Source organism: Lactuca serriola, chromosome 4, assembly GCF_051521515.1.
Source record: "Lactuca serriola cultivar US96UC23 chromosome 4, Lser_US96UC23_V15, whole genome shotgun sequence".
NCBI lineage: Eukaryota > Viridiplantae > Streptophyta > Magnoliopsida > Asterales > Asteraceae > Lactuca > Lactuca serriola.
In genome coordinates this window covers 371,864,042-371,873,364 of record NC_136411.1, presented here as the reverse complement: position 1 = coordinate 371,873,364, position 9,323 = coordinate 371,864,042, and positions in this window count along the sequence as shown.

Genomic DNA, 9,323 nt, shown 5'->3' with positions numbered 1-9,323 from the left:
ACCATTGTGGTACTTTTCTGTATTTAGTTTCTGATTTAGGTGTAAAAACCTTTTACTTTTTGTTTATGATTGAATGAAGTTTTGATTATTAGACTAATTGCTATATTAAATAGTTTATTTGTGTTTAATTTATCTTGCCAAGCTTGTTAAAAGATCCTCATGTGTTAATGATGATTATTTTCTGTTAATTGTTAAGTAAATTGAGTTGCTTGAACATCTGCTTGATTTGCTTGTCTCTTATGATTTTTGATGACCATCGAGATTATAAGACTAGAAATAACGAATGTGAAACTAGAATTAATTTGAGAATAAGTAAGTTAATGTGTGAGCCTTGTTTGATGACCATCAACAAGAGGTTGATTAAATGTCTACATTGATTAACTATATTTACAAGTCTTGCTTGATACGAACTGAACACTAGGAAGCATGTTAGTTTAATCAACTGATCACTGTTTAAATTGACTTGTTTGCTAAAGGATTAGTTATAGTGAACGTGAATCTAATCATTTTAGGAATCGGTGAACATGAATAAATGAATTTGTGTATGCAATTGTCTATGTTTTTAAAGTGTAATTTATCTAAACCAAAGTACCTGAAGAGATGTGCTTTCCTGTTAGTTTATCGAGAGTTGCTAGTTTGAGATTTATTAAACCATTTTATTTATTATTTTCGTGTAACCTGTAACCTATAATCAAATATATTAAATTAATCCACCGTTCCCTGTGATCGACACCCGACTTACCTAAGCTATACTGTAATCTGACTAGGTACACTGCCTATAAGTGCATAGATAGTCTAAGTTTGTTAGGTTATAAATATTAAAATTAGTGGGTACTTTTGTGCACATCAAGTTTTTGGCGCCGTTGCCGGGGAACGGCTTGTCATTAATTTATTTTATTTGATTATTCGTTATTTGTTTTTAGTTAGTTTTTATTTTTAGTTTTTATTTTTAGTTTGATTTTCGATGATATCATTTCACTTGTCGGGAAGGTTCTTGTTTTTATTTTGCAGGAATTTGGGATTGTACACATTGCTTGACTTTACTTTTGCATGGGTTTCGGGAATGAAAGCGACTAGGGAATTCTTGACCTGCTTAGCCTACTACTTTGTTGATTTGTCCAACTCAATCCATGAGACGTAGTATAGCAAGGCGTATTGTGGTGGTTAAGTGGAAGACCGAGCTCTTGCTGTTCTTGACTAGTTAGGTCACTTCTTGTTCCGCTTTTAGTTAAAGGTGCAAGGAAAACAAAGGAAATATTCTAACGGGTCCCGAAAGTGGGTGTTTTCGCAAACCAATTCTTGCATGCAAAGGTTTTTGATCAACCATTGTTGTTTGATCTTGACAAAGATAAGTGATTATGACATCTCCGTTTTTTTTTATCACTCATCGTGAAGTCATCATTAGCTTAAGAAATTAAAAAAAATAAATAAATAAATAAATAAGTTTTAAGTCCCCTAGATTAAATAATTTAAAAAAAAAGGAAGTTAAATTAAAGAAAAAGGAAATTTACAATTAAACTTACGCCCCGCGTAAGTTATATTACGCCCAGCGTAATTCAACATCTGATCGCGCATGAACATTTCAGGGGATTGAGGTACGCCCCGCGTACCCTTGTGTTACGCCCCGTGTAAAGCGACCAGGTAAATATATCTTGACCCTTTGACTTCACTGTTATTTTCAAACCCAATTTCTTTTCTCGCACACGAACTGTGACGGCGATTTCATTCCAAGACCTACGATTGTGCTTCTTTTCTTGTCAAATTCAACACACAAATTATGGCTCGAAGGGCACAAAGAACCAACCCTCCCGAGGATGTGACCGATCATCGCTTTTTACAATTTCCGCAAACGCTGAACGATGCTACCCGGGCGCGTTATGTCACCAACTTGAGCTTGCTTCTCACAAAGGAGATTGATATTGCACCCTCATTTGACTGGGAGTTGGCTACCAGGACTGGACTTGCTGCATTGATCCAGGAATTTTTGCAATACACACACTCGGGCGCGAGTGGTGTGGAATTGTTTGTGTGTCAGGGATGGGCGCGTTTGTTCAGGATCCAGGAGCCTGTGTATCGGGAGTTTTTGCTGGAGTTCTACGCTACAGTTTCCTATGATCCTAGGAAGGCACTCGATGACAGGACAGCCTTTGCTTTCAGACTGGGAGGAGTGAGCCGGGAATGCAGCGTGATAGAGCTTGCGACTCGGGTTGGTATTTACACAGCCGACGAGACGAGGAGTGTCCACTTCCCGACATTCCTTGCTGACTGTCTCACGGACCGGCCAGCGGACTATAATGAGAACACCTTTTGGGCCGAGATTACGGGAGGAGTTTATACACCATCTACCGCTCGAGGGGGGATGATTCGGTCCACTACATACCGAATGTTGCACCGGTTGATTTCTATGTCTCTCACGCATCACAAGAATAGTGAGAGAGTGCCTTCGACGGACCTGTATTTCCTATGGGCACTAGTTACTCCAGGGAGGCACCTGAACCTTCCCGTCGCTTTAGCTGCATACTTGGGACGGAGGGCCAGGGGACTCAGGGGAGATAGCCCGATATGCGGAGGGCATTTTATCACACGGTTAGCTCGATCATACCAGTTGATGACACGTGAGATCACGAGATCGATGGTGTTTCACGACATGAGGCTAAGTGGGTTAGTAACAATTTTCTTTGGGTTAAAAACACAAATTTTGGGCCTAAAATGTGAAAAATACAAAATTAAGGGTCCAAATTGGCATATCACGAATTCTGCTGGATGAAGTGTGCCAAAAAAGATTCCATAAACCAATTTCTGGAAATATACTCATTTAGGGGATTAAAAACATAAATTCCAAGCTTAATGGGCTAAAAATGACATTTTTGGCCCAATAAGGCCCATTATGCGAATTTTTCTGTTTTGGAGGGCCAAAACTGTGATTTTCTGTAAAACAGTGGACTATAAGTGATCCAAGTCCTTTTCAAAGGTTTAAAATGCTTTTCAAATTTAAAAAGGACCAAAGTTGCAAAAGTTTCACAATTTGGGCCAAAATTGTCAAAATTGCGAAAAAGAAGGGTTAAAACCGAGAAAACTGCATTTTCAGGGACTTAAACTGTTTTCTATGAAATATATGCTGAAAAATATTAATTTCAATAATTTTTGGTGTTAAAATGTCAAGAAAATTAATTTAAGGACCAAACCGGGAAGTATTTAATAAAAGGGTTGAAAATGTAAACTTTACAAACAATGAGGGGCTGAAAACAGAAAATTCTCAAGGCTAATTCAATATACACAATTTGATCAAATAATGGCATCGCGGCTTTCGACGAAGTACAATACATTACAATACCAAAAGTCGTTGTTAAACGAATTGGCTCGGTCTCGAACAAATAGAAATCTACAACTACTAACACTACGACACTACTACACTACAGTTCATACAAATAACGTTTGGGAACTTAGCTTACATACGAGTGTGCACAGACGTCTACGCACCATCTTTGGGCCCCAAAAGTGTAAAATCTTGCTTGTTGGGCCTAGCTAGCCCAATGACCTGATTTTAAGGCCCGAAGACGCATATTTTTCTACGAAGTGTTGAGTTTCACCGACTTGGCACAACGTAGAGGGACTTTCAATGGCTTGTACACCACTGGTCCCCAAGGGTCCTTTGGTATTGCTATAAAAGTCTGCATATTTTTGCGAGGCGGGTCGGGGACCCCTCGTACGCATATTATCCCCAACCGATTAATAGAGTCATCGAGGCCTTCGTGTCCTCTTACTCTTCGGATGTGGGACGACACATAATCAGGGCGGCTGGATAACGTGATTTGTACGGACGATGCCTTCGGGATCGTTAGTATTGCTATAAACTGGGCGTTTGTGTAATGCGGGTTTGTAGTAAATAATCATGCTCAAAAATAATCCAACGTCGCCTGGGAATGAGACTTCTATTTTTTTTGTAATGGTTTCAACGCAACTTAATGGATTTCAAAGGATTAGGAAAACATCGGGTTTTCCTAGGTTTTTTTTTTTTTTTTCAAAACATATCGGATTCGAAACGCATATAATTTTAATGAACCATTTTTACAAGTATAGAAACAAACAGGCATACCTATGGATCTTCACAACATTTTCGAAAGTCTTTCATTTCAGAAAATATCGGATTTTCTGGTGGTTTTCAATAATACAAAACATTGGATTTCAAACACTACTTATGAACTCACCAACATTTCATATGTTGACGTTTTTCAAAATACTTGTATTCTCAGGGAACCAGTGAATCAAAGGAAATCATATTCAGTGACGGTTGCAGTCTATTTATGTATGAATCGAACAATTTAATTTTCTTTGGGAATGTAATGTTTAAACAATGTACGACATGTAAACGCTACTGGTTGTACTGTATTAATGAATGGTGACGAATGTTGTTATGTTTCATATATATTCAATGTTATGGTATTCAATTGAGTCACGACAGCCCCCGGACGTTTCCGCCGTCTGGTTCGGGGGTGTGACAGGTTGGTATCAGAGCTTTGTTTATAGTGAACTAGCATGTCGAGCCACACATTGATATGCAACTATAAACCAAAAGAGGTACTAACATAACTCTGAACAAAACAAGTAAATAAAACACACTTGCTTGCATTAGAAATAAGGACCTAACGCCGAACCAAACACAATAATGCTGGCATCCCGGGTAATTCGGGACTGTACTTAGTGATACCAAGGAGTGAATGTAGCCTGATCAACTACATTCCCTCCAAAGTAAAACTAACACACGTCTTGATGAGATCGGGATAGCTAGGGAACCTAAAACTATACTCTTATCACCAAAAAGAGAACGTCTGTTTAGTCTGCAATAGTGGAAGAGGCATAGGATAATATTAGTGAACTTTTACATGTATTGCTATGTGTTGCGATTCTATGATAGTATGCTAAATGATAGAAGTACTTAAGTTCGTGCCATACACCTAGTCAGTAGGACCAAAACCTCACGGAAACCACGTACACTCAACACCTTTCCGCTTCGTGACAAGAAGACGCCTCTCCGACCTACTCGCGGAAACCCAGGACCAACTCCACCCGAGGTTGACTCCACTGCTTTTCAGGCAGCTGTGCCTGCTGCGGTTACAGTAGCTATGGCACAACTTCACCGAGGGAACAACGGAGGAGGTAACGGGCAAGGATCCGGAAGTTCGAACAACGGGACGAATCAAGGACCCACTAAAACGTGCACCTACAAGGACTTCGCAAACGCTAAACCCCGAACTTTCAACGGCACTGGAGGAGTGATCGCTCTGAAGCGATGGATCGAGAAGGTAGAGTCGGTATTCGAGATATGCGAGTGCCCCGAGCAGATGAAGGTGAAGTTCGCGGCCTGCACTTTTGTGGACCAAGCACTTACTTGGTGGAATGGACACGTAGAAGCTATGACGCTCCCTGTCGCCAACTCTATTCCCTGGGCAGAAATGAAAGAAATGTTAATGGCGGAGTACTGCCCCCGAGGCGAAATACAGAAGATGGAACAGGAGCTATGGAATCTTACGGTGCAGAATGGGAACATCGATGCTTACATATCGAGATTCAGCAAACTATCTCTGTTGTGCCCGGGTATGATCACATCAGAAGGAAAGAAGATCGAACGATTCATCTGCGGACTGACACCTCCCATTCAGGGGAATGTGATAGCTGCGAACCCTGAAACGTTTGACAGTGCAAAGAGATTGGCAAAGAGGCTATATGATCACAACAACAAGAAGGGCGAGAAACCAGTGGAGACTGAGAAGAAGAAGGAGGGTGATGGTAAGAAAGGATGGAACAACAAGAGAAAGGGGCGTCAGGGCCCCGAGACCTCTAAAAAGCAGCAAACAGTGGCAGTTAACGCTGTCACTGCGCTGGTTCCAGCCACACCACATGCTCCAGCCTCAGCTGCTTCAAATGCTTCAAGACCCTATTCCGGTAATCTTCCCAAATGCAACAAGTGCGGTTTCCATCACCAAGGAGAATGTAGGGAGTTTCATTGCACCAATTGCAACCGAAGGGGACACACTGCAAGGTTCTGCAGGACTTATCCTTCTCAGAACCAGAGTCAGGGAAACAACCAGAACAACAACAACCACAGCAATAACAACAACACCAATACCGGCGGCAACAACGCAGGGCCTAGCCACACCTGTTTCGGGTGCGGAAGGACGGGATATTTCCGTCGAGATTGCCCTAACAACAACAACTCAGGAAACAGAGGAGCAGGAAGAATGCTGACTATGGGTCAGAGTGATGCAGTTCAGGACCCCGCAGTTGTGACCGGTACGTTTCTTCTAAACCACACTTATGCATGCATCTTATTTGATACCGGAGCAGAGCGAAGTTTCGTAAGCGAGAAGTTTAAACATTTATTAAAACAACAACCCCAGAAGCTAAATGAAACCTATACGGTGGAAATGGCCAATGGGAAAACCGAATCCACTATGGAGATCTACATCGGATGTACCCTAACCCTCAATCAACACGTCTTACGAATAGATTTGATGCCAGTATCAATTAGGAGTTTCGATGTGATTATTGGCATGGATTGGTTAAGCCCCCACCATGCTGAGATTATGTGCCATGAAAAGGCCATTCGCCTTCGTCTCCCAAATCACGAAACCCTAGTAATTTACGGAGACAAACCCAGTACGAATCTTCGTCTCATCTCGTGCATCAAAGCACAAAAACACTTGCGAAAGAACAATTTAGCGTTCTTGGCTCACATAGTGGACAAGGCCAAAGAAGAAATTAACATACAAGACATGCCAGTAGCATGTGAATTTCCGGACGTGTTTCCTGAAGATCTTCCAGGAGTACCCCCAGAGAGACAGGTTGAATTCCGAATCGACCTCGTTCCAGGAGCAACTCCTCTCGCTAAATCACCATATCGGTTGGCTCCTGCTGAAATGCAGGAATTGTCCAGCCAACTCAGTGAGCTTCTGGACAAGGGATTTATCTGACCTAGCTACTCGCCATGGGGAGCTCCGATGCTCTTCGTCAAAAAGAAAGACGGATCTTTCAGAATGTGTATCGATTACAGAGAGTTAAATAAACTCACGGTTAAAAACCGCTACCCACTCCCGCGGATCGATGATCTATTCGACCAGCTCCAAGGAGCTAGCTATTTTTCTAAAATAGATTTACGGTCCGGATACCACCAACTCAAAGTCCGAGAAGAGGATATTCCTAAAACCGCGTTCCGAACCCGCTACGGACACTATGAATTCGTCGTAATGCCTTTCGGTCTAACAAATGCACCTGCCGCATTTATGGACCTAATGAATCGAATCTGTCGACCGTTCCTGGACAACTTCGTCATTGTGTTTATCGATGACATCTCCGACAAATCTTAGAGACTCTGCGAACGGAAAAGCTTTACGCCAAACTCTCCAAGTGCGAGTTCTGGCTCCGGAGTGTGAATTTCCTAGGCCACGTAGTTAGCCAAGACGGAATTCATGTGGATCCCTCTAAGGTCAAAGCTGTGGAAGGATGGGCAACTCCGACTACGCCCACCGAAATTCGTCAGTTCTTAGGCCTAGCAGGCTACTATAGGAGATTCATCCAAAACTTCTCTAAGATCGCCAAGCCGCTTACCTTGCTTACGCAAAAGGGCGTGCCATTCAAGTGGACAGACCGACAAGAGATTGCGTTTCGAACCTTGAAGCAAGCTCTCTGCAGCGCTCCTGTGCTATCTCTACCCGAAGGAACGGAAGATTTTGTAGTCTACTGTGACGCGTCGAATCAAGGCCTAGGTTGCGTTCTCATGCAACGTGGAAGAGTGATAGCATATGCGTCCCGCCAACTAAAGACGCACGAAGTAAATTACACGACCCATGACCTAGAACTGGGAGCCGTGGTCTTCGCCCTAAAAATTTGGAGGCACTACCTATACGGTACAAAGTGCACCATCTTCACGGACCACAAGAGCCTCCAGCACATCTTGAATCAGAAGGAGCTGAACATGAGACAACGAAGATGGGTGGAATTGCTAAACGACTACGAATGCGAGATCAAGTACCATCCAGGCAAGGCCAACGTGGTAGCCGATGCCTTAAGTCGGAAGGAGTACTCTAATCGACGTACGAAAACGCACTCGATAACCATTCAGTCTCATCTGGCCACTCAAATTGCATCAGTCCAGGCAGAGGCTATGAAAGCGGAAAATAGAACTAGCGAGGCATTACGCGGGATGGAGAAGAACCTAGAAGTTAAGGGGAATGGGGTATACTACTTCATGAACCGTATTTGGGTCCCAAAGATCGGAGGATTTAGAGAGACCGTTATGAAGGAAGCCCACAAGACACGATACTCCATTCACCCTGGTTCGGACAAGATGTATTTGGACATTAAACAACACTATTGGTGGCCTAACATGAAGGCGGAAATCGCGACTTATGTTGGTAAGTGCCTTACGTGCGCCAAAGTAAAAGTGGAGTACCAGAAACCTTCCGGATTGTTACAGCAACCGGCCATCCCTGAGTGGAAATGGGAGGGGATTTCTATGGACTTCGTGACCAAGCTGCCCAAGACGTCGGAAGGATTGGACACCATATGGGTAATAATCGACCGACTGACGAAATCTGCCCATTTTCTGCCAATCAAAGAATCCTACAAGATGGAGAGACTGACGCGTTTGTACCTACGAGAAATCGTAAGACTCCATGGAGTGCCAAAATCTATCATCTCGGATAGGGACAGTAGGTTCACATCGCGCTTTTGGCAATCACTCCACAAGGCAATGGGAACTCATCTCGATATGAGCACCGCGTATCACCCACAAACGGACGGTCAAAGCGAACGAACCATTCAGACGCTTGAAGACATGCTTCGTGCTTGTGTAATAGACTTTGGAAAGTCTTGGGATACCCACCTGCCGTTGATTGAGTTCTCATATAACAATAGTTACCATTCAAGCATCAAGGTGGCCCCTTTCGAAGCACTGTACGGGCGTAAATGTAGATCACCGTTATCTTGGGCTGAAGTAGGTGACACCCAGCTAGCAAGAACGCATACGTCGGACAGAGCACTAACAGGACCGGAGATCATTCGTGAAACCACAGAAAAGATCGTTCAGATCAGAGCTCGATTGCAAGCGTCGCGTGACCGACAAAAGAGCTATGCCGATAAACGGCGAAAGCCCTTAGAATTCCAGGTCGGCGATCGAGTACTGTTAAAAGTCTCACCCTGGAAAGGGGTTATACGTTTCGGAAAACGGGGAAAGCTAAACCCACGGTACATTGGACCTTTCGAGATCGTCGCCCGAATAGATCCGGTAGCCTACAGACTACAACTACCCGCGGAACTAAATGGTG